The following is a 24,874-nucleotide window of genomic DNA, read 5'->3' as shown; positions in this document are numbered from 1 at the left end:
CAAATCAGTCTTGACCCTGTTCCTCATGGGAACAGTCCAGGCCGAACTGCCAGGCCAGGTCCTCCCTGGAACAGAAACAAGCATCCTGGGACCGGTTTCGGGGTTTCACCCCTCATCAGCCAGGCTAGCTTGATTCCAGTGGCACAGTGAGCAAGGGACCCACGTCTGGGCATACCCTTCCCACTTAGGGCAACTTTAACAACACAAAAGGATGATGGACGGAGTGCTGACAATGCAAACACTCACCCCCAGTCACAGATCTGGGTTTAATCCATCGTTCTTTTGCTCACCATGCCACCCCAGTTTGGACCCAGCCATATGCAAATCAGTCTTGACCCTGTTCCTCATGGGAACAGTCCAGGCCGAACTGCCAGGCCAGGTCCTCCCTGGAACAGAAACAAGCATCCTGGGACCGGTTTCGGGGTTTCACCCCTCATCAGCCAGGCTAGCTTGATTCCAGTGGCACAGTGAGCAAGGGACCCACGTCTGGGCATACCCTTCCCACTTAGGGCAACTTTAACAACACAAAAGGACACAGATGGGGGCACACTGATACACAACACATACACACATCATTGTGGTGTAATTATTTATTATCAAATGAATTCTGGCACAACAATGACTGTACACTCACACTTGATAACGGTGTCCAAGTGTGCTCATTGCAAGGGGACCTGTACTGCTCGGTTTGTGCTATTTGTTATGTGTGTGAGTCAGTACATGTATGTGTGTGCAATTCGATTAGCTATTTGAGGTAGAGGGAGCTGGAGTGGGTGATGTGGTTGTGTCTGTATGTGTGTCACTTGCATGTGCGATTGATGTTACTGTGTATGTTGTGTTGGTGTGTGTCACATTCAGGTGAGTCTTGTGCGGCGGATGTTGCCATGATGTGTGTAGTTGTGCTTTTTATGTGAGTTTGTTTGTGTAGCTGAGTGTATATTTCTGTTGGTTGCTGTGGTTGTGTTGTGTATGGGTGCAGTGCCAATGGTGTGTGTGTTGTGTCATGGATGCATGTCAATGTGTGTTTTCGGCATGCACAGGTTGTGTGTGTTGGACTTGTAATAGATGATGGTGTGTCTGTGATATGTAGTGTGTAGCGCAGGGGGACACAAATGGTTAAGGGATAATGTGTGTGTGTCCCTTACCTGTGTTCCATAGCCCCTACCATTGTACGAAGTCCATTGGGTCCCGCCTCTGTCTCCCTCCATCAGCAATCCATCGCCAGTCCTCTGCTTGCAGAACTGTAACATCTTGAAATGGCGGGCAGAACACCGTCGACTTGACTGTCTTCTCGGGTCCGCCGCCACCGTGGCTTGGCAGAAACACCATCAAGATCGAAATCAGGCCCTAAGTTTGTCTTCATTTTGTTGGTAGAAAAGGCTTTCTATCAATAAGTTATAGTGGTTGACTACTTCTATGACAGGGACGTAAGCTAGTGCTATAATTTGTTTTCACTTTGGAGGTGAATTGACTGTTATTGGAATATTCTACACTTAGGACCTCATTACGAGTTGGGCATCCGGACCGCAGGACCACCATGATGATGATCTTTTGAACGGCGCCAGACCGGCAGTCCCAAGACCGCTGGATTACGAGTTACCCATGGGGGTGGTGTGACTGGTAGGGGGAGACAGGGGCAGTATTATGGAGCTGCTGCTGCCTATGCATCCCTATTTGTCGGCACAATGGGTGGGCTGTGCTCATGCACCACGTCATGCATGGGACACATGCTCTCCGAACTACAAATTTTATGGGGGACACATTGGCCCCACCTCACCTTCCATGTGGCCGTATCTTCTGGGGCCCCCATTTTGGATCCTTTATCTCTGACTGCCAAGCTTTCCATGGCAGTGGGATCGCCATTGACAGCTTGGTGGTCCTGCAGGTCATAATGGCCATGATTGTCCCAATGCCGGGATCTCCAAAAATTGTCTTTTGCGGTCAGGACCACTGCGGTGCCTACCTCACTGACTATGACGGTGCCAGCAGTCTACTGGCTGACTTCTGGTGGTCCAACTGCCAAACTCGTAATCCGGTGGTCAGACTGCCAAAGTTGCGGTGGTCGGACCAACACCACTACTATGGCAGTCCAGGGACAAACTCGTAATGAGGCCCTTAGTATAGATTATTGGAGATGCCATCATATACTTTGATTAAAGAGATAGTAACAGCCTTTTATGGCTGCCTGGGGGTCTATTTTTAGCATTGTTTGGATCATGGCTTGTTCAAAGTCTATGATTATTTATTGGAGGTCATAGTTATCTGCTTGTTGTTTTATATAATTTAGGAGTTCATAGTAGGTACTGCTTTGTTTATTTGGGAATAAAGTGTATACAAAAGGGATATTGTTTTTTTATATGCAATATGTATATCTGATCAAATGGTTTGGGACACATTTTAAAGATCCCATCCATCATCCAGGCTGGGCATTGGGTATGTTTCATTGGGTTGTTTGCAGTGGAGAAGATTAGGATTGGGTCTTCAATAATTTGATTGTCATGTAAAAGGAAGAGTTCCTCATTATGCATAATTGTTAAATGGTCTGGTATGTCTATGTCTTGGTATATTCCAGGTGCAGGTGGGGTATCGCTCATGTTTTTTTCAGTGAGTGTAATTAGACATGGGGATAGATGGCAGTTGGCCTTTTATGTGTTCAAGGATGTTTGGTAGTACTTTGGGTAGTATGTCTTTAAGTGTTTTGCTTGTGGGTTCCTGAGAACTAGTGCTTGCCTCTCTTATATCTTGTAAGATGTATCTCACTTCTATTTCTGTCACTTTTTTGGGGAGTGGTTGTGCTCTTTTACATTATTTACAAAACAATTCTTTGTAGTTTGAATAATATTTAGTATATTTCCATTTTATAGTTTCTGTTGATGCACTTTCTTGGCTTTAGGTGTAGCCCATGTGACTTAGAGCTTCATTACGAGTTTGGGGGTCCCTTGACCGCCATGGTGGAGATGGCAGTCTGACCACTGTCAGGATGGCGGTCGGACTGCCGTAATACAAGTCATGCGGGCCTATGGCAAAGGCTGCCATTGTACCGCCGGCACCGCCAGGCTGCAAAGACCGCCACAGTCTTGAGGCTGCACCAGCAGGCTGGTGGAGCCTGTGATTTCGTCAGACATATTACGAGGTGGCACACCACCATTGTGACTGTGGCGGTCCAACCATCACACCTCAGAAGTTGGAAACGAACAGTATGAAGGGAGAGACTCACCTGCAGGCAGACTCACTTGTCTGGTGTTGCCATGGAGCCCATCGCACATGTCCTGCCGCTGATGATGATCCTTGAAGGTACACAAAACGTCACCGTGGATGCCACCAACCGTAAGTACCACACCTACCTGTATCAGAAACCTCAAAAACAGATCGTAGTGCCATCGTCCACATGATATGCGGGGGCACACCACGAGCACCAGGTATATGCCACATCCCGTAATCAGTCTGAAACATACATCGAGACAGACACATTCACAGTCACACTACACCCTCTTTGGGCAGCTCACGCACACTTCACTGCAACACTACCCAAAACACATCTCAGGCACAGGGATATTGAGGGCTACACAAAATTGTCTCACACATCACCAACAACACACAAACATCACATCTACCAAAATAACTCATAGACTCACATTCCACACAGGCCAGGAACATATCGCCATGTCCTCACAAACAAAACTTAAGCTGACACACAACAGATGAATACGTAAGCCATATCAGGGGGACACATTGAACACCATACATGCTCACAATGGACAACACACAATGAAATACCTACCACAACAAACAGTATACAATGCCATTACACCACCATTGCATTTACACACACACATCCATACACTCAAAATATCCCCTTCTCTTGGGGGACACCAGCACTGCCCACAAAGTCAGATACTGCACACAACAGCAAATATAGCAGCAAGCAGGCTCAAACACACATTACCGTATCCACACAACACAAGTCACTCAGTAACAACATAAAGGTAGAAAAGGAATTTCAGGACAAATGTATGCCCAAATAAAACCAACTGGTTGGGTTTAATAACAAAGAAAATGGAAACTGTGCAAGGTCATTGGCCAGTCCATAAGCAAATGTTCATGCACATCACTGTGCTCAGACTTGACTCCTAAACTGCCAGGGAACCTCCACTTGAAGGGGCATCTAGGAGGCAGGCAGGCACCTCTGGGATTGTCCAGGGTGATTGTGGGGGGGTTTATTTGGGGGGTAGGGCTCAAAGGAATGTTCTTCTTCTTGGGGGGGAGGCATTGGAGGTGGAAGGGATGGCTGTGGAGGTGAGGTGGGGGGTGAAGAGAACAGGGAAAAGGTTAAGGTCAAACAAAAAAACTTATTTAGGGATACAGTGATGGTCATCAGAAGAGGTTTGGGATTTGGAGATTTAGGGGGTGGTTGTAGGCTGTGTTGGTGTTTATGTCATGGGTGCGTGCTTCTGGGAGGTATGCTTGTGTGTGGTGGGTGTCTATTGGGTAGGTGAGTGAGTGTGTTTGTATGTCTTGGGGGTACGGGAAGTGCTGGGGATGTGGGAGTGGTCAATGTGTGTGTGGCTGTTGGGGTGGTGACTGCGGGTTGGCTGAATGTGGTGAATGTCTGTGTGTCTGTGGTTACGGTGTCTGCGGGTGTGGTGCTTGTGGTGGATATCTGGGGGTCTGCTGGGGTGGTGTCTGTGGGTATGATGGGTGTAGTGGTTGTGTCACTGACTGTTGGTGTGCTGCCTGTGCGTATGCTGGATGTGGTGTATGTAATGCTGGGAGTAGAGGGTGTCCAGGGAAGTTGTAAGTGTTTCTGTGTCTGTGGGTGACTGTGGTTTGCGTGTGTGCCAATGTGGTGCTTGTGTTTGTGTGTGCTCCTCTTGACTATTAATGTGGATGCCTGCAGATCTGTCTGTGTGTTTTGGGTAGGTAGGGGAAGGGAAGATTTGGAATGAGAAGAGGGAGTTGGAGGGAGGTGGAAGATGGGGGTGACTGACTGTCATCAGTGAGGAGGCCAGAGACTGAAAAGACCTCTGTAGGCTAGACATTGCACCATGAATGTCTTCCAGGCATGCATTAGTCTGATGTAGCTGACTTGCCAATCCCTTGATGGCATTCACAATGACTGACTGACCCACAAACATACTTTTCAGGAGGTCAATAGCCTCCTCACTGAGGGTAGCAGGGCTAACAGGGGGTGGGGCGGGGATGCCTGCAGTGAAGGAGACACCCTCCCTCTTGGATGAGTGGGCACAGCCAACTGGGTGAGGAGCAACAGGGGTGGTGGTGATAGAATGGTGGGTGGCAAACAAAGATGGTACCGGGGGATGCCTTGATGGTCCACCACCACCAGGGAGAGGCCACTGGAGGAGGAATCCGATGATGTTCAGGATGTAGATCCAATCTCTCTTGTTTTCACTCTCTTCGCCCTCTGGTGCACTGGGTCCCTATGTGTCTGTGGTGTCTTGATTCGAGATCCTGTGGCCAGATGCTTCCCTACTTGGCTCTGTCCTGTCTCCTCCACTTGCCTGTGCTGATGCTGCCAAGACAAAGAGGAATAGGGCCATTGCATGTCCATGATCACACTTGAAGAACAGCTCTGATTAGCAGACATTACCATAATGTCAAGTAGGCCCCAGCAATACACTCTGGCTAAGTGGCCGATAAATGTGCCATACCATATGCATGCATGCCATCTGATTTATCATCAGCTGCCCACAGGAAAATCTGGATCTCACACAACTACAATTGCATGACTGAAGTTGTACAATTACAATAGCCATTTAAGAACTAGGAGGCCCCATCACCCTCAAAGTTCTGTCCCATGGAGCAGACCACAGTCACCTGTTGGCATGCAATTGTAGGCCAATGCAAAGTCCATTCCCACAGATCTCACATGAGCTCATGCACACATCTATTTGCCCCATACATAATGATCCAAAAATAAGAAATGATGCTCCAAAATTCAGCAAAAATAATAGCCTGGAAAAGGTGAGATGCAAATAACCATGTCACACTGGAAAAAATCTTAACAATATACACTTCACCAAGTGATATTTGTCCCAATAGAGTCAAGGAGGTAGTATCAATGTCATACAGATAGGCCACACAAGTGGCATGGAAATGAACACTGTAGACATCATATTCAATATGTCAGGGACATATGTCCCCAAAATACACCACACAATGAGTCAGCAAGAGCCAGGAATACACCACTAATGTCTGGCACCCCTTACAATGACATACTCTGAGTGCAACAGTAGAAGCCATTAGTCCTTTGCATGTTAGAGGGACACAGAAGTTACAAGGACTTGTAGAAGGCCCGGAACATGTTGTCCAATGGGAAGCAACAGCACCATCCCCATCTCGGTTATGCAAACCCAGATGTCTGTCTGTGGATGAATGCCTGGACCCAAACACATGTGTATAAAAGTCAAGTCACTCCATGATGCATTTTAACAGTCAGGGCACATACCGTAACCTTTACACATGTGCAGTGCATTTTTCCACCTGATGCCACATCAGGGTCTTAGATATTCACATTGTGGCTAAAAACACTAAGCCTACCTGTCATGTCCCTCATTGCTTCTGCAGTTGTACATGCCAAATGACATGCCATGACACTTTAGGTAATGTGTTAGCCAATAAACAACGGTGACACCCTCCTGTATGTGGCACAACATGAAATGTATGCCATTGTACTTGACATATTCCACACACAGGTTGCCAGGGACATATATGTGAGGGAATACAGACATCATCCCATTAACATAGGTAGACCATGCATGAAACTGCAGCTCACAAATGTTTTCTAAAGAGAAAGGGACACATGTTGATTCGTAGGCACAATGAATGTTGGCAACAGTGATGACATATAATTCATGTCAATTGACATTCCCCACTTACCAAGGGAAAGTGGTGATCTTTTGCTGTGCACAAAGAACATAGTAAGGCCTGTCACATGTATGTTGGACACCTTCACATTACAGACTGCAGTGAGGCACCAGCAACCATCATACACTGAGAAAACAAGCATCTGGGTGGCAGATGCCAACATCCACATTTACACATACACATGGCTGAGGACCGTGATCCATCACTTACTTGCCTGTGGCCTGGAACACTGAGGAGTAGTAGTCTGCTGCATAGAAAATACACACACTGTAACAATAAACAGTATATGATTGATAACTGTGCGCAGCCATATGTGGTCTTTTCAGAGCAAGTGGTGTGAGGATTCCATCCAGTTTTCTCCGTGGTCCCTGGTCCAATAGGCAAGGCACATCAGTATAAAGAACATGACACGTCAACACAAAAAATCTCTCCTCTACTCTGTGACACATCGCTCATCCCTAATTGTCAGTGGGAGCAGTCAGAGCATCACTCAATAATTTGTCAATGGCACAGGCAGGAAAATGCTATGTACTCACCCCCTTCTGGCTGCTGTGCTGCCCACAAATGCCCATCAAGCTCTGGACATACCACTGCCAGAATGTGGGCCATTAGGAGGGTCCTGGTGTGACAGGCACCTTTCGCATGTTAGGGGGACAGCCCGAGGTGTCTCTACATCTCAGGTCCTCCCACCTTTTTGCAGTGGGTGCTCCGTGGGCTCTGGACCGCCAGGGCCCGCACCATTTTGGCAATGGTTCTCCATATCCCTTTCATTTGATGGGCGTTGACCTGCACAGATGCAAAAGACAAATCAAGAAATCATGATTGCAAGTTTCATCACAAATGGTTCAGCCACGCCACATACCTGTCAGTTACATCAACCTACATGTTTCCATTTTGTCAATACTCCCCAAGTGTCACACATACAAGCCAATAAGTACAGGGACATGACTACAGACGGACATTTCCCAATCTACAGACCAACCCACCACCCTGCTCAGGCCCAACAATGACTAGGCAGGCTTACTGACATCTTATGGGACATGCTCTAGCAACCTGACTGAGATGTGAGCCACTAAGAGACATATCACAACTCTGTGGCTTCTGAAAGGTAGACTCCTTAGGCATAAATGGACCAACACATTCACACTCTGTGAGAATGACTCTCTGCATACAGTCCTTATAGGCTACTTGCAGAGTACAAAGTCAAACCTCATACATGGGTAACAATGAAGAGACTGGCAAAGTGTCTACCCTGTCCATGTATGGACATTTGCTATAACAAATGCAGGCTCATGCCACTTCAGGGGGTGGGGTTCAGTGGAATGTATCTGTGCCACAGGACATGCTTTTGGACGTGTGTCCATCTTACAGAGATGGCATCCAACAAAGGCATGGATTGACCAGTTTCTGCTATGTGACCAAGCTACTGAGTAACATATCATGGTCTCCCAGGAATCAAAACACTGTCTGCACTGTGGAAATGTCAGTTATGCAATCAGCCTGCACAGGAGAAATATGACCTGCATGAAGGTGACAACAGGGCTGTGGGAGTAAGGGACCTGTCAGGAGTCAGAGACACACATTGACAATGATGCTAAGTGCACATCTGTCACAGATCAGTAACCTACCCCTGTATCCATTCCCAATCTGATCAAAGGAAAGAGGCAATTTGGGAAGGGTTTAACACCAGAGCCTCTTATTCACCACATGACAGGATTTGCTGGGGTACAGGGAGTGGGCACAGTGCCACGGTTGCATAGCCATAGTGACTCCACCCCATCCTAGACAAGGACACATGCTGAGGGATATATGTGACAGGTTCTGGTCTCTGCTGGCTGAGCAGACACTCCATTCCAAACACTTCCATGCATGGCAGTTCATCATGTAGCCAACAACAAATTGGCATGTGGTGTGTGGCAACCTGGAGGGCAAAGAGAGTGATGACATGCCTTATAAACAACAGTCTAGCTAGGGCAGATGTGTGAAGACATCTCTGTGGCAACATACACATTACTCACAGCTGACACATACAAGATGCACACTCAGCTCATGCTGTCATGCTCATACATGTTGTCTCACATATACAACATTCATGAGGAAAGAGATGACAGTGGATGGCTGTAATGTGCCTTCACCTAGTTATGTGCACCCAACACAAGGTGGATCAGGAAATACATTAAAGACACATACCACAATGTGAATGAACTCACCATGTGGCACTGACCACCAATCTATACACATTGACTCTCCCATTGATGTCACAAAGACTGCACCTACAGGCACATGAGTATTCGATCTGCCACACATGGGCACATTCTAGCCTGCGAGGAGGGAAAAGATGATGAAGTGCAGAGAAAACTATGCACTTGAGGCACTTACCTGCTCCTCTGGGTGCACCATAGAGCTGTCCATACAGGGAAAGAACCTCAGTCATCAGCCTCTCCAACTCCTATTTGTCCGAGGTGTTGTTCTCAGGATCCTGAACTGTGGGCACAGGATCGTTGTCATTGTCCTAGGTACACAGGTTGGGGGGACGAATGGCTGCCTGTGAGGTCGAGGCAACCGGGCTGGGAGGTCCTGATATGGGCACACTGAGACTCATTGTAAGGGTCAGACCAGATTGCCCAGATGGGGCACAATCGTCATCCACGTCTAGATGTCCAGGAGTGTCATCATCACTGAGGGTTTAATCGAGGGGTATAGAGGCAGTCTCTGTGTGGCCTGTGGCAGCTTGACCTGTTGATGTGAAAGATACAATGTTACTGGTGGTATTGTGACATCTACCTCCAAAAGCTTACAGTGACATTTTGCAAAGCCTTTATACTTAGCTGATTTGCAGGTTATCCGTTTATGAAAGGTACCCTTGTATGGTATTGAGCTGACATTTGTGAAACATGGCAATTCAATTTCAGTTAAACAGTTGCTGAACTTAGCAGTTCTTTACCACTTGGGAGGATGGCCAGAGATTTACATCTTGCCAGCAGGGCATGTAAAACAGTGGCTGGGCAGGATGTGGCTTTGCCCACGTTGAGGCCAAGTTGAACTTTATGCAGGCCTTCCCAGACGTTGGTTGTATATGTGATAGGAATCATCATGTGATCAGTGCATTGTGAATGTGTCTGCAGCCAATTCCATTCTGGTGATGCATCTTAAGGCCTTGTTCATAATTTATGTTGCACACTGTGTAAGCTGTCCTTCCTGTCCTCAATAGTTTCAGCTTGGCTTAGCAGTTTAAGATTGAGCTAAGTGGCCAGCCACATCTCAGAGCTGGTCATGATCTGTATCTTGGTCCCTCCCAGGTGAGCAAACATGATTTGAGAGTGACCAGGCTAGGAATTTTGGACTAGTGACTACTGTTCTGCTATTTGGAGTCACTTGAACAGAGTCTCCTGGGAGTAGCATTCAGGTCACTCCCTTAGTTCCCGACACTAGACAAATGTGATCCTGCGAGGTGAGTAAACTTCCTTTGAGAGTTAACTGACAGATGCATTGGGGCAAGTGTACACTGGGCTGGTATTGGATTAGCAACATAGAGCTCATTGGGCTGTCCATTCAGGTCACTCAAACTAGCTCCCAACACTAGATAAATGTGACACTCCCAGAAGAGTAAACTTCCATTGTCAGTTAACGAATAAGGATATTTGGACAGGTGTAAATTGAGCTTGTGTTTTGAGTTGGAGAGACAGAACCCCTGACCTTAGCAGTCATGCCACTCCTTATACTTCATATACTTAAGAAATGTCATCCCTCTAGGTGAGTACACTTCTTTTATGATTTCCCAAACAAGATTCTTTGGAGAAGAGGACACTGGACTGGTGGTTGAAGTGACAGTAAGAGAGCCTCCTATGAGTTGCAGTCATGTAACTCCCTGTACTACACACACTGTACAAATGGTATCCTCCCAGGTGAGTACACTTCAATTGAGAGTTAAGACACACGGGTCTTTTGAGGGAAGAACACTGGTCTGGTGTTTGGAGTTGCAGTAACAGTACCCACTGTGAGTTGCAGTCTTGTCACTCTCACTACTCTCTAATGCTTGACAAATGTTAATCCCCCAAATGAGTAAGCTCCATTTGGGAATTGACAAACAGTGGTACTTGGAGAAGAGAACACTGTGTTGGTGTATATAGTCACAAATACAGGGCCTGCTGTGAGTGGCAGCCATGTCACTCACTCTACCACACGCTCTCGACCAATGTTCTCCCCTAGTGAGCACACTCCACTTGGGAGTTCATTAACATATGTATTGGAGCAAGAGAGTACTGTTCTGGTGTTTGGAGTTACAGAAACACTACTTGCTGGGAGTTATAGTCATGTCAGTCCCTGGACTGCACACACTGTACAAATGTTATCCTCCCAGGTGAGTCCACTTCGATTGGGAGTTGACCAACAAGGGTATTTGTAGCGGAGGACACAGGGCTGGCTGAGTGTAGTAACAGAAACAGTGCATCCTGGCCTTAACAGTCATGTCAGTGCCTGTACTACACACACTATACAAATGTTATCCTCCCAGCTGAGTCCACTTCAATTGGGAGTTAACTAACAAGCGAATTTGAAGCAGTAATCACAGGGCTGGCTGAGTGGAGTAACAGTAACAGTACCTCCTGCCCTTAGCAGTCATGTGAGTCCCTGTACTACACACACCATACAAATGTTATCCTCCCAGGTGAGTTCAGTACAATTGGGACTTTAGATGCAAGAGTATTTGGAGAAGTGACCACTGCTCTTGTGTTTGGAGTTACAGAAACATTGCTTGCTGGCAGATGTGCAAATAATGGAGGCACTCAATGTTGAGTCACACAGGGAACATCTATGGTTGCATTGAGAGGTCGGCAGGAGTTGGGAGATGCTTGCTAAGTTGACACTTAAGGCCTATTGTCAGAGGTTACATAGGGAGGGAGCTAAATCAAACTCTGATGGGAGGTGAAGTCTCCTCCCATATTGCATCTTAGGAACGCTGCAGGAGTGCTGCTCACAAGTTGGCAAGACATCCTGGCTGGGCAGGTGGATACCTTAGGCACTGTTTATTAGGCCGGCCCTGTGGTCCCTGATGGGGCATTGAATGGCTTTATTAAGAGAGTGGAGCTCCCTCCACTGGAACCTGAATATTTGTAGGAACTGGAAAAGGATATGTTTTTGGAGGGTTAGAGGTCACTATAAAGGCCCTGAACAAGTCCAAGGCTCAAAATCCCACCACGTTTTTCAAGCATACTCTGTTGTACTTCGGGAGAAACTATTTGAGGTTTTTCTGAGGCTGGTAGAGGGGTATATTACTGGAAACTGTGCTTCAGGTTATTATTTGCCTTATGTTAAAACTTTGGGGCAGCCTGTTGAACCCCTCTTCGTATAGGCCACTCACTATGCTTAATTCTGATGTCAAGATTTTATGTAAAATCCTGGCCACTAGGTTGCACAGGGTCATCCGTGCCCTGGTCCACGAGGACCAATGCTGCTTTATGCCAGCGCGCAGCACAACCTCTGATGTTTCATGTTTAGCACATGTGTTGCATGAGATAATGGGAGCAACACAAGAGATGGCGTTGGTATCTCTGGACCTGGAAAAGGACTTTGATACAGTGGAATGGGGTTATCTGATGGGCATGCTACAAGGTATGAGGTTTAGATCAAAATTTTGCACTTGGGTGCGGCTTTTGTATACTGACCCCTCTGTTTGTGTTCAAGTGGGTGGTGGTTTGTCTGAGACCTGGGTGGTAGGTAGGCGGACCAGGCAGGGGTGTCCTATGTCGCAGCTCGTATTAGATTTAGCAATTGCGCCCTTGGCTTTGTTGCTCCGTCGAGAAATGGATTGTTGGGGACTTTGGATAGGAGAATCTCCCCATGTCTTCTCCCTTTTTGCAGACAATGAGTTGGTATACCTCAGGTCGCCAGATGAGTCAGTACCCTTGCTGATGCATCTGTTGACAGAATATGGGAGGGTTTCAGGACCCAAGGTGAATGACCACAAATCACTTCTATTTCCTTTGGGAGGACTCTGTGGTCGGTCAGTGGACCAGCTGCCAGAAGTTGGCCTTTGTTGGGAGCTGGAGAGATTCGGATGCTTAGGTATCTGGGTCACTGGTTCCTCAATGTGAATAGGGTGGTGTCTGGCTTTGAACTCTCTGTTTTGTTTTGGAACAGACTGCCCCATTCAGTGATGGGTGGGGCTGCGGTTGCCAAGATGGTGTTCCTCCCACGTTGTTTGTACTTGGTTCAGAACTCATTGTTTCCATTGATCCCTCAGCTGTTTTTTAGACTGAAAAATCTGTTAGTCTCCTTGATATGGGCTGGGTGCCATAGTAGGGTGGCATTAACCACACTCCAAAGGGATTTGGAGGATGGGGAATTGGCTATCCTGGATGTTAAGCTAGACTGCTATGCAGAGCCTCTGCAGCATGCCACGAGGTAGCTGACTGAGACTGGCACGTGGAATAGGCGGCTCTTGCAGGGCATGCTTGGGGCAGACATGGTATCTCAACTTTTGATGAAGGCGGGGTCGCTTGAAATATCCAGTCCTGTATTTGGTCTTAACTACTGCGGCTCTATGGGAGCAGGTGTTGAAGGAGGTGCTCCGTCGGGCCCTGTTTGACAGGGAATTGCGATTTTGGATTTTCGTCCCGTTCCAGTCTATTGAGGATAATATGACCGTGGAGCAATGGAGAGTGGGGGGCTGTTTGGTGGCAGGTAATGTGTATCCTGGGGAGCTTTTCATCGCGTTCCAACATGCTCAGGATATGTTTGAAATAGGCCCAGGTAATTTTCAACACTATGCCAAACTGTAAAGTGTTGCAAGGGAGGTGTGGTGTCACTTCCTACTGCTCCATGGGCATTGGATTTATTGGGGGGGTCTGATTTGCTGGGGAGAAGGGCGGCACCTGTTAACTCTGTTTAATAAGGCACTCAGGGGGGATATGTCGCAAAAATCCTGTATGGCACATTGCGCCTGTGAGCCTGAACTGGAGGGCCCGATAGCTGATACTGATTGGGTTTGAGCATTGGAGTTGGGGCATACCGTCCCCAGCAATAATAGGTTTAAGGTGTTGCATTTCAGTTTTCTGCACCACACCTATGTGACTCCTTGCAAACTGAACATGTTAGATCCCTCCAGGGGAGACAAATGTAAGCTCTGCAGTGAGGAGGATGCCTCTTTCCTACATTTCAGTTGGTTATTATGTGAAGGGGTGCAACAGTTCTGGAGGGAGGTGGTCCCCAGGATTGTGGAGGTCACTGGGTTGGAGATTGCTCTAACCCTGATGGCATGTCTGTTAGGAGTGGCAGTCAAGCCTAGAGGGTGGAAGATTCCATATAGACTTGCACAGCTTGCCCTTTTATTGGCCAAACATGTAGTGGCCATAAAGTAGTCAGGCTCCAGGAGGCCGCAAGTTGACCACTGGCTTAGAGACCTCATGGGGAGGAAAGCAGTAGAGGAACAGCATATGCAACTGATGTGTACAGATGGTGTGGCAGCAGAATAGATATTGGTATGGGGACAACTACTTGATCCATTTAACAACGATGATGATTCTGCTTCTGATGTCAGCACTGATGCTGAAGACTGACTTATTTCACCACTCTGTTTATTCATGATTAATGTGGCAACCAACTCTGTTCATATTAGGCTCATTGCACTCTGACTGGGTTATTTGGCTTGGTTTATGTATTACACCCAGACGTACACTGCGTGATTATTTCAAATGATGCCTGGCCTGACATATACTGTATTACTCACCTATGGACCCTTGGTCCTCTCTCTGCAGGAAGACTTATCTATTTTTTTTTTTTTTTATATATTTTTATTGATTTTTCAAAACAAAAGCCATACATTTCTTGCATATACAGACATTAATAACGATTTGTCATTGGTTACAGATTGCCGTCTGGTTTTCCCGTATTAAGAACGATATATATAACAAAACTCCTAAGAACTTGTGTGCACTACCCGGTATGTTTATTCTGCCCAACACTTCCGAAGTTGCCACCGCATAGGACGAGGCGTTCAATTGCAATGTGGTTCTGTTGCCACTGGTGACAGGGGCCCGCATCGCCACGCGGGCGAGGGCGGGGGGGTCAGAAGAGCGTAGGGAGGGGGGAGGGGGGGCAAGGGGGAGGGGAATGGCACAGTGGAGCGTAGCGCTGGTGACTATTGGTTGAGTGTGCAGGCTTCTTAGTGCTGTGGCATGCATGCATTGGGAGGGGGGGCTGCTGTGTTATCCAAGTTGGCGAGGCATTAATGATGGATATATATGCTTCCCCAGATGTGGTGATGACTTTCTGCCGGGGGGTGGGCCCACAGCCTTCCACGTGGGTGCAGCCGTCTGCGATTCAGGGGGGTCTTTCATCGTTTTTGGCTTCTAGCCTGGACACTAAGACGCCCCAGGTCTCGCAGCCCGCCTGTCGCAGTCCCCTACGAGCTAAATTTGTTAATACCTGATGCTCAGCGCAAGCCCAGCGTAACGTGAGGGCGAGCCAGACTTTTAAGTCAGGTGTGTTGCGAGCCTTCCAGTTCATTACTATCAGTCTTTTGTACATTACATACGCTAGATCCACAAATCTGTGCAAGTGTTTATTTCTTTTCGTCCTGGTCCTTAGTCCGAGTAGACAGGATTTGGGATTCGTGTCCAGGTTGAGCCCCGTGATTTCCGCTAAGGCTGTGACCACTCCCCCCCAACCCCCCCCCAACCGCGGGCACTCCCAGACCATGTGATATGATAGAACTGTGCTGCTGGTATTTTGCATCTGGGACAGGCTGGGTCCGATCCGGGGAACATACGCTTAATCCTGGCCGGCGCCAGATATGTCTGATGTAGATAATTGAACTGTGTGTATCTGAATCTGGGGTTTCTTGAGACCTCGCGTGTGTGGCACAGAGCTTTTGGCCATTCTGTCTCTGAGGTCGGAGTGGGCAATACGGTATTCCACCTCTCCCTAGCTTTCTGCAGGTTGTCTTCCGGGGGTCTGTTCAGAAGTTTATAAAGGTTTGAGACTGCTTTTCCTTGGGGGTCCCAGTTCAGCATGTGGTGCAGGGTGACTGAGATATCAGGCTCTGCGTCGCCAGATGCCCACGTTTTCCTGATTGCATGGCATATCGCGTGGTATGCCAGGAATTGCCCCGGATTGATCTCTGTGAGGGCCTGTATAGCTTCGAAAGTCATTAATTTCCCTTCCTCGAAACAGTCTCCTACTGTGCTTATACCCGCGTCTGCCCAAGTTGTAGGTGAATATGAGCCGGCTTCCACCCACCCGGGGAGCCAATCCAATGGGAGGAGTGGTGAGTAGGGTAGCCTTTTAATTCCCTTTTGGATATACTTCTTCCAATATGTGTGTGCCACTATCATCAATGGATTTGTGCATGTGCTTTTAGTCTACTTGTCCAGCAACCACACTAGTATGGGAGCGCCCTGGAGTCGGGATTGCAGCCATATGGTTTCTGCCGAGCTGGGTCTATGGAGCCAATTTAAGATCCACTACAGCTGTGCGGCCGCAGAATAGAGCTCAAAGTTTGGGGCGCCCAGTCCACCCATTGCTACCGGATGATGCAGCGTGGTAAGTGCAATCCGCCTTCTGCCCTCACCCCACACCAGCTGTAGTAGGATGGAGTTCAAGCCAACGAAAAAGCTTTTGGGGATATTGATTGGCAGGGCCGCGAAATAATACAACAGTCTAGGTAATATCAGCATGTTTGCTATAGCTACTTTACCCAGTGGTGAGAGTGGTAGTTTATTCCAGAAGCGTATTGAGCTCTTAACAGAGGACACCGCTTTCCCCAGATTTCCATCCCTTAGATCTTCCGCCTTGTGGTAGACGTTGATCCCTAGGTATTTAAATGTGTCGAAGCACCATTTTAGGTGGCCTGATGGGGCGCTCTCTTGCCTCGCAGGGGGCCAGCTGGTTAGTGGGAATATACAGGATTTCCCCCAGTTAACTATTAGACCAGATACCCTTCCGAACTCGGATAGTAGCGACATCACTGGGGCCAGCGAATCCTCCACTCTGCGTATGTATATCAAGGCATCACCTGCGTATAATGATATGGAGTGGAGAGTACCGTTCCTTGACACCCCCCATTCTTCTTTTTTGGCCCGGACGCGTACAGCTAGTGGTTCCATCGCTAAAGCAAACAGGAGGGGGGAGAGGGGGCAGCCCTGTCTTGTTCCCCTGCTAATCGGAAAGGTTTCTGATATTACTCCTCCCGTCTTCACCCTAGCCTGTGGGGCAGTGTACAGAATACGTACCCAGTTTATGAATTTTGGACCAATACCCAATAACTGCATGGTGGCGAACAGGAAGTCCCATTCTAATGTATCAAATGCTTTTTCTATGTCCAGCGATATCACCACTTCCTCGAGTGCGGTCGGGAAGGTATCTCCCATCACACTGAGCAGCCTCCGGATATTTAGGAAGGTGTTACGTTTCGGGATGAATCCATTCTGGTCATCATGTACCAGGATATGCATGTAGGGAGCTAGTCTATTAGCCAGGATTTTGCCAAGTATCTTACAGTCTAGGTTCAATAGTGAGAGAGGTCTGTAAGACCTGACGTCAGTGGGGTCGCTCCCCTGCTTTGGAAGGACCACTATCATTGCCTCTCTCATTGAGGGGGGCAGGATACCGTTGATCCCTGCTTCTTCGAACGTTTTTAGGAGATGTGTGTTAAGGTGTGTCACAAAAGTGGAGTAGTATTTTGATGGCAGGCCGTCTGTACCTGGGGCTTTATTCCTAGGTAGTTGTTCGAGGGCCTTATTAAGTTCCCCTAATGTGATGGGGGCTTCTAGTGTCTCTCTGTCGACGTGCATTAGTTGGGGCAGAGGAGAGTCTGCTAGAAAGGACACAAGCTGTTGGATGGTGCTTGATGTGCTTTTGGTGTATAATTGTGTATAATATTCCCTAAACGCATCATTTATATTGACCTGCGTAGTAGCTATTGCGCCTGCGCCTGTTCCTATTGCCCCTATTGGAGGGCACCGCCGGTCCTCCCGCAGCAGCCACGCGAGCAGCCTACCAGATCTGTCGCCTTCTGACTGTAGCCTAGCCACGTGGTGTTTGTGGTCGTGGAGGCGTAATGTGGCATCAGCCTTTGCATGTTCCGCGCGCGTTTCCTTCAGAGCCGTGTATGGCGTTTCATTGCGAGGAACCGCGTTTTCTAGTACTCTTAGTTTCTTCTCCAGCTTGCTAACCTCTGCGTGAAGTGTGCGCATCACCCCCCATGTAGTGGAAATACAATGTCCACGGATCACCACTTTGTGTGCGTCCCACTCCATTGCTCTTGATTTTGTGGTGCCGGTGTTTAGTTCCCAGTACTGTTTTAGCGCTGTTCTCAGTGAGTCTGTGAATGCAGGGTCATGTAATGCTTCCGCTTGTAGCCTCCATGTTGGAATAGCCTGGCGCTTCCTGCCCCAGTCCAAGGCTATATTAAGCGGTGAGTGATCTGATAGTGTCTTGGCTAGATATTCTGTTCCGCTGATCCCTGTGCAGATCTCCTGAGTGCCCCACATCAAGTCTATCCTAGTGTGTACCTTATGTGGTGCTGAGTAAAATGAATACTCCCTGTGTCGTGGGTGTTTCATGCGCCATATGTCATGAAGGCTCATGTTACTAGCCCATGTCGATAATGGGCGGCTGAGGTGTCTAATGACTATTGAATGTGTGGGGGAATTTGACCTGTCCAATGCTGGATCTGGCGTGCAATTAAAGTCTCCTCCCCATATGGCGGGTGCTTCGGGGTTCGTTAATAACGCTGGAGTGAGTGTGCTCAGGAACTCAGGCAGTGCGCTGTTGGGAGCGTATACCCCTATAATTGACAATTGTTTGCCGTCCAGCTTACCCTCCACCACCACATACCTGCCCTCATGATCTATCTTGTGCGATGTTTGAGTGAAGGGGACACTTCCTGCTATCCATATGAGTACCCCCCTCGCGAAGGATGAATAGGATGTGCCCACAATCTGACCTACCCATTTACTACGTAGATCCTGCAGGTCTGGGTCCCGCAAGTGAGTCTCTTGTAGGATTGCAATATGTGTGCCATGGCGTTTGAGTCGTGTGTGCACCCTGGCCCTCTTGCCCGGAGTCCCCAGCCCCCTGACGTTCCAGGTGATTATGTCATATTTGTATGTGCTATGGGTTGTGGATTGGGCCATATTCAATTTGTAAATGTATGTCTTGCTCCCCGGGACCCGGGAAGCTCCATTGGGTCCCCACCGCCCCCGTCACCCCCGCGGGCGGGCCCCACACTGCCGGGCGTTTGTCCAGTGTTGTGAGCAGACCGGTAGTGCACAAACTAATAGTTACCCTCTTACCCTCCCCAACTGGATCCCAACCCCAACTGTGAACTTGCAACAGGCCACACACCCGTAGTGGGTGCGGGCTAAGGTGTATCCGTATGGATATCTGCGGGGGAGCAATAATACTATCCAGATGCGGCTCATTTTAGGGGCTCGCATCCTTCTGCAGACACGGTCCGCAATTAGCTTGGGGCGCTCCCAGGGCAAGGCCCTCCGCCCACCCCCCCCCCCGCTCTGCGCCACCAGCTGCGCACAATATGAATAAAGGAGTTATCTCCAGGAGCAAACATGTAAGGATACAGAAGTACAGGTGATATGATCACCTATTTCAGGAGGAAGTAGCAAAGTTCAGTTCTGTGCTCCGGCTGTGGTGGCTGGACCCCCCCCCAGGGGGATAGTTCAGTGGTTTTTGTTCAGTGTGCGTCTGCGGACCTGAGCTCCGGGCCTCTCAATGCCTCCGTTAATGTAGAGTCCGAGCTGATCGAGTCCGAGTCCGAGCCCTCCACTGGATGGGACCTAAGCGTCTCAAAGGAGTTCCGAGTTAGTAGGGGAGTTTCTTTAAGGGCCCTGGCTCTCTCCTCTGCAGCCTGTTCCTCCGTGGGTTGACCCCTGGCGTGCCTCTTAGATCGTTTCCTAGGTTTCGTCGTTGACCAGTTCTCGTCAGCACCGGCTGCCTCGCGTGGTTGGGCGAAGCCTTTGGCATGCATCCACGTCCAGGCATCTTCCGGAGAGGTGAACACATGGGTGCGTTCATCTGTTATTACGCGAAGTTTAGCGGGGAACATTAATGCATATTTTATGTCATACTCCCGGAGGCGTTGTTTGACTTGGGTGAAGGAATAGCGTTGCCTTTGCACATCCTGAGTGAAGTCTGGATAAGCATGAACAGTCGAATCCTCATACCTGTATGGGCCTTTGCTGCGGAACTGTTGGAGTATGGTGTCCCGGTCCCTGAAGTTTAGGAACCTAGCTATCAGTGGTCTCAGAGGTTGGCCCGGTGCCGGGGGTTGCCTTTGCACATCCTGAGTGAAGTCTGGATAAGCATGAACAGTCGAATCCTCATACCTGTATGGGCCTTTGCTGCGGAACTGTTGGAGTATGGTGTCCCGGTCCCTGAAGTTTAGGAACCTAGCTATCAGTGGTCTCAGAGGTTGGCCCGGTGCCGGGGGGCGTCCGGGGATTCTGTATGCTCTTTCCACTGAGAAGAATTTGGATGGAGTTCCATTCAAGACCTCTTTAATTAACCAGTGTTCCAACAGGAGCTCTGAGCTTTGATCCAGAGATTTTTCAGGAAAACCGAGAAACCGTATGTTGTTGCGGCGGGATCTGCCCTCCGCCTCCTCTGCTCTTCTCAGCAGTGACTTAACTTCTGCATCTAGGCGGAGAATTTGTTTTTGGTTACCCGCTACCGTGGGGGCCAGTTCACTTAGCGCCGCCTCCGTTGTCTTCATTTTATCAGATAGTTTGCCATGGTCTACTCTGAGGATGTTCAGATCTTGCGATACTGTGTCTATCCTGGTTTCCAGTGAGGTTTTAGTGTCCATGATTGCTTGCAGAACTTTCTCGAATCGTGAGGAATGGGACATGAGCGTGGACTCCAATGACTGCAGAGAGGGCGTATGCTGCTGATCTCCGGGTGCCTGGCCTTGCGTGCTCCGATCCTGGTTTTTAGCTGATTTGGGCCTTCCGGCCATTTTGACTTATCTGTTGCGGTCTGATTCCTCCTAAAATCACGCGCACACCTGCGTTCTCTGGGCCCTGCAAGCGAGGAGGGCATACAATTCCCCGCGGGGCCAAGCCAGTGCAGACTTCAGTGTTTGAGGCTTTGGCCCTGCTGATGGTCCTCTAAGCGAGATCTTATTCAGGCGAACCAGTACCTCCCGTCGCTAGTTCCACACGCGTGTCACAAGCCCCCGGTCAGCAGCCAGCTCCAGGCTCTAGGTCCTCTTTCGGTGTGGAGTAGGGGAGTGGCGTTCCCGAGCTTAGTGTATTACGGGCCCGCACAGTTCTTTAAGCGCTATTCCACCCTGTGGTGCAGGTCAGCACCATTTAACAGAGGATATGGCTTAGCTTGATCCCGACTGACCCTGCGCGGTCCACGTCTGCGGTGGCCTCGATATCCAGCTGCAGGCTCAGAGACGACTCCCGGGGCGGGCGCACCGCGCCATCAGACATGAGATAAAGGAGGCACCCCCAGTGGCCCACGTAAGGGTTCGTCACCCGTCCTTCATCCCCCCTTATGGGCGGGAGGGGGTAGTCGGCACAGGGCAAAGGCAATGACCCCCAGTTCCCCTCTCACCGTCAGGACCTCCAATCTGGTGCAAAACCCCACCTCAGGGGAAGACACCGCCAGCAGCCTCCTGGAGAAAGCGCGACCGCTGTGGCCGAGCACACAGCCGCCCGGCAGGCTCCACAGCCTTGTGAAGCACCCGGGGGGGTCCAGGGAGCGGGTCCCGCAAGGCCTTTTGCGGGGGGGGGGAAGTGCGTCTCCCCGCTCGTTCCCAGACGCGGCTCGCCGCTGTGCCTCGGAACTCCCCACGCCCAGCGGAGGGGGGGGGAGAGCCCCGATGTCCAATATCCTGGCGAAGAGGGGGGGGCCGCCCAGGGCGGGACCGAGACAGGATATGGGCTTAACGCCCTCGCGAGGTGGGTCGCTCCCGGCTCCGCGCACCCACCTCTCCTCCAGATTCCGGGGCCGCGACCAGCCCGGCGCGGCCGACAAGATGGCGGCCGCAGCTTTCTGCTCCGGTCCGCTCCGCGGCAACACCTCCGCCCGGCCGCCCGAACGCAACTGGAGCCGCCAGCAAGTGGAGAGCGGCTGCAGAAGCGGATCCCGCCGCAGGGATGTGGCAGCGGCGCCCCAGGAGCGCCCCGCAAATTTTTCCGTGGCGAGCCCGAGAGGAGCGCTTAATCAAGCGTCCTTCCCGGTCGCCATCTTGGCTCCTCCCCCAGGAAGACTTATCTATGTGATCTCATAACGCTTGCACTGTATAGTTTGTAATTTAATTATATGGAAAACCAATAAATAAATTGTTTTTAAAAATGTGTTTACAACGTTAGTTTATTGGTTGGTTTAGTAGTATTTGATTTTGTAATCAGTTAATCCTAATTTATATTTTCATTATATAGTATTGTGTAAAATTGTTTTATTTAAAGGTTAATTTCTTTGTTTCTATATAATATTTTATATTGTTGTCTGTATTGAAATGCTTATATTAAATAATGTTTTGATGTATTTATTGTATATTTCTTAGGTGTGCTATTTTTGGGGTGAATGTTTAATTTTTAGGGTGATGTAATATATTTTAATTTAGTTTTGGTGTTTTTTATGGATTTATTAGTTGTTATTATAATTTTGTAGTTGATATTGTGGTAATCAATATTTTTCACGTTTTAAGTTTATTCATAGGTGATAATATTTGTGTTTTCGATATTTTTGTTATCGATACATGTATAATTCTGTATTTTTGTCAATTATATTTGTGTGCTCGCTATTAGTGATTTTTATATTTATAAATACAGAGTTGACATTTTCTTTCTTAATATTTAATTTCAGATATTTGTGTTTCTTTATATTTTTGGGATTGCTATTATGTCACTGAACACTGTGCATCTCTAAAGCAATCCCATAGGCCTTAAACCACTCACCCAACGCAAAGTTTTGCACCAGGTCCTTGGATATGTGCAACCTCCTGTCTCCATTGGGCGCTGGGGTATTTGTGCCACCATTGCTCTTGGACTCATTGCACTGATTGGCCCTTACGTACAGCTCTTCAAGGCTCACCTCATTAGTCGTCCTTTTCTCCTCCAAGGCCCTTTGAGCAGCTGGCTCATCCATTTGCAGCCTGGCCATCCCCAGCCTGAACTATTTTTCTGCCCTCCTGTCCTCCAGCTCTTCTGGTGGCAGGTTGCTAGCAGAGATAGTGCTACTTGCTCTGGATCTGGCAGGGGAATTCACTACTGTAGTCCTCCCCTCTCTTCTCTGGGTCCATGATCAGTAGGTTTTCTCACTCCTCCTCCTCAATCACTTCCTCCTCTTGCTCCTCCATATTCTTATCCTTCTACTGCTCCTGTATGCTGTAACTAGTGGGCCTCCTCCCAGGCCACAAGAGACTTCCAGAGTTCCTGTATCTTGGAGCTCTTGGTTACTGGCATCCTTATTTCTCTGCAGAATCCCTTGAGCTTGGCCACAGTGTAGCTTTTCAAGCTGTTGAACTCAAGCTCCATCCTTGGAGGTAGAGTTACAGGTGCAAAATGTCAGGTAGAATGGAAGAGAATTTGGAAAAAGTAAAAGAAGCCAATCAAGGAGAGTTAAAAAAAGGTTGAACCTGGTATCACATTATTTAAATGCGATTTTGGTGTTACACAGAATCACTGAGTGGCACTTCACAAAAAAAATTATCAGATGCCATCACTGAACAGCAATGTAAGAAATTGGGTTATTGGATGAGAGGGATGAAAACCCTACTCAGGCAACAACCACATTCCTTGTCAGGTTGAACCACAAAAGTCACTAAATTAGCTCTTGCTTAACCCTCTGGTAGCTTGGCACAAAAGCAGTCAAACTTAATTTAATGCATTGTGTATGTATTTTTGCAACATGTTGGACTTGGACCTTTCTGCGGGGTCATCCCCAAACTTTTTGGCTTTACCGTCCTGTTTTCTTAACCCATTTTTGCTGACTTTTCGGATTTCGCACACTTTACCACTGCTAACCAGTGCTGAAGTGCTTGTGCTCTCTCCTTAAAGAATGGTAGAGTTGGCTTACATTCAATCAAATCAATCTTTACTCTGATACAAATCCATAAAAGATACATACTATAATTACGCAGATATGACCACAGCACACAGCGCATATATAGTTATAAGGTACAAAAGTATATTCAGGTAATACACATATGATAATGAATAGTATAGTCCTCTTCTTAGTGTTCCAGAGAGATGTTTAATTGGGTCAAGAGTTGTGTACCAGTAAGTACAGCCAATCAAGCACAGCCAACACGTGTTTCGTCACACAGTGACTTTTTCAAGGCGAGACTATCAATGAGAAATCAAGTGTCAGCCAGAAGAGATGAAGCAATTGCGCGGTCTGTATGTGTATCCTAATAATTAGGTGAACAGGTACGTGGTTCGGGTCTCCTAAGATAATAGTATCGTGTATGGCGAACGTAGTAAAGTCCTAGGTAAGCGATGGTCCAGGAGACCTTGGTAAGTCCTACAGGGCGAGTAGTGGCGTGTGTATCCCGTTATGTAGATTATTATTACATACATATAAACAGGTGTATCTTCATATGAAATCGTAATTGAGAAACATATTTAGAAAATTCACACTATATTTCATTAGAGGATCATGCAAAAAACATACAAGTTATGCATTCATATGGCATGACTTAATTACTTTAATTCAATGTAGGAGGCTGGCCTGGTTTGTAGTGGGTACCTAAGGTACTTGCACCTTATACCAGGTCCAGTTATCCCTTATTAGTGAAATGTAGGCAGTGTTTTTGCAGCTTAGGCTGTCTAGAGGTAGCTGTAGCAGAGCAGCTTAGACTGAACTAGGAGACATGCAAAGCTCCTGCAATACCACTATAGTTACACAATACATATACACAATAAAAGACAAAACTCAGTGTTACTAAAAATAAAGGTACTTTATTTTAGTGACACAAGGCCAAACATATCTTAGAGACTATGCTCCTTCTGGAGGTAAG

General features: G+C 48.1%; 1 long non-coding RNA gene across 1 annotated transcript in view; it reads right to left on the bottom strand.

The window, feature by feature from the left end:
- LOC138296006 (uncharacterized) overlaps window positions 1-9,689 on the bottom strand; it is an 85,174-nt gene extending 75,485 nt beyond the window's left edge. Inside the window, exons 1-2 of the long non-coding RNA XR_011203727.1 lie at window positions 9,265-9,689; window positions 7,422-7,671 (exon numbers count right to left, since the gene is read on the bottom strand). This is a non-coding gene — a long non-coding RNA (uncharacterized lncRNA). The remainder of the gene's footprint in view (window positions 1-7,421; window positions 7,672-9,264) is intronic.
- Between the last annotated feature and the right edge of the window lie 15,185 nt (window positions 9,690-24,874).

This window comes from Pleurodeles waltl, chromosome 1_2, assembly GCF_031143425.1.
Source record: "Pleurodeles waltl isolate 20211129_DDA chromosome 1_2, aPleWal1.hap1.20221129, whole genome shotgun sequence".
NCBI lineage: Eukaryota > Metazoa > Chordata > Amphibia > Caudata > Salamandridae > Pleurodeles > Pleurodeles waltl.
Note: the sequence above shows the minus strand (reverse complement) of the source record. Positions and strands in the feature narration are given on the sequence as shown.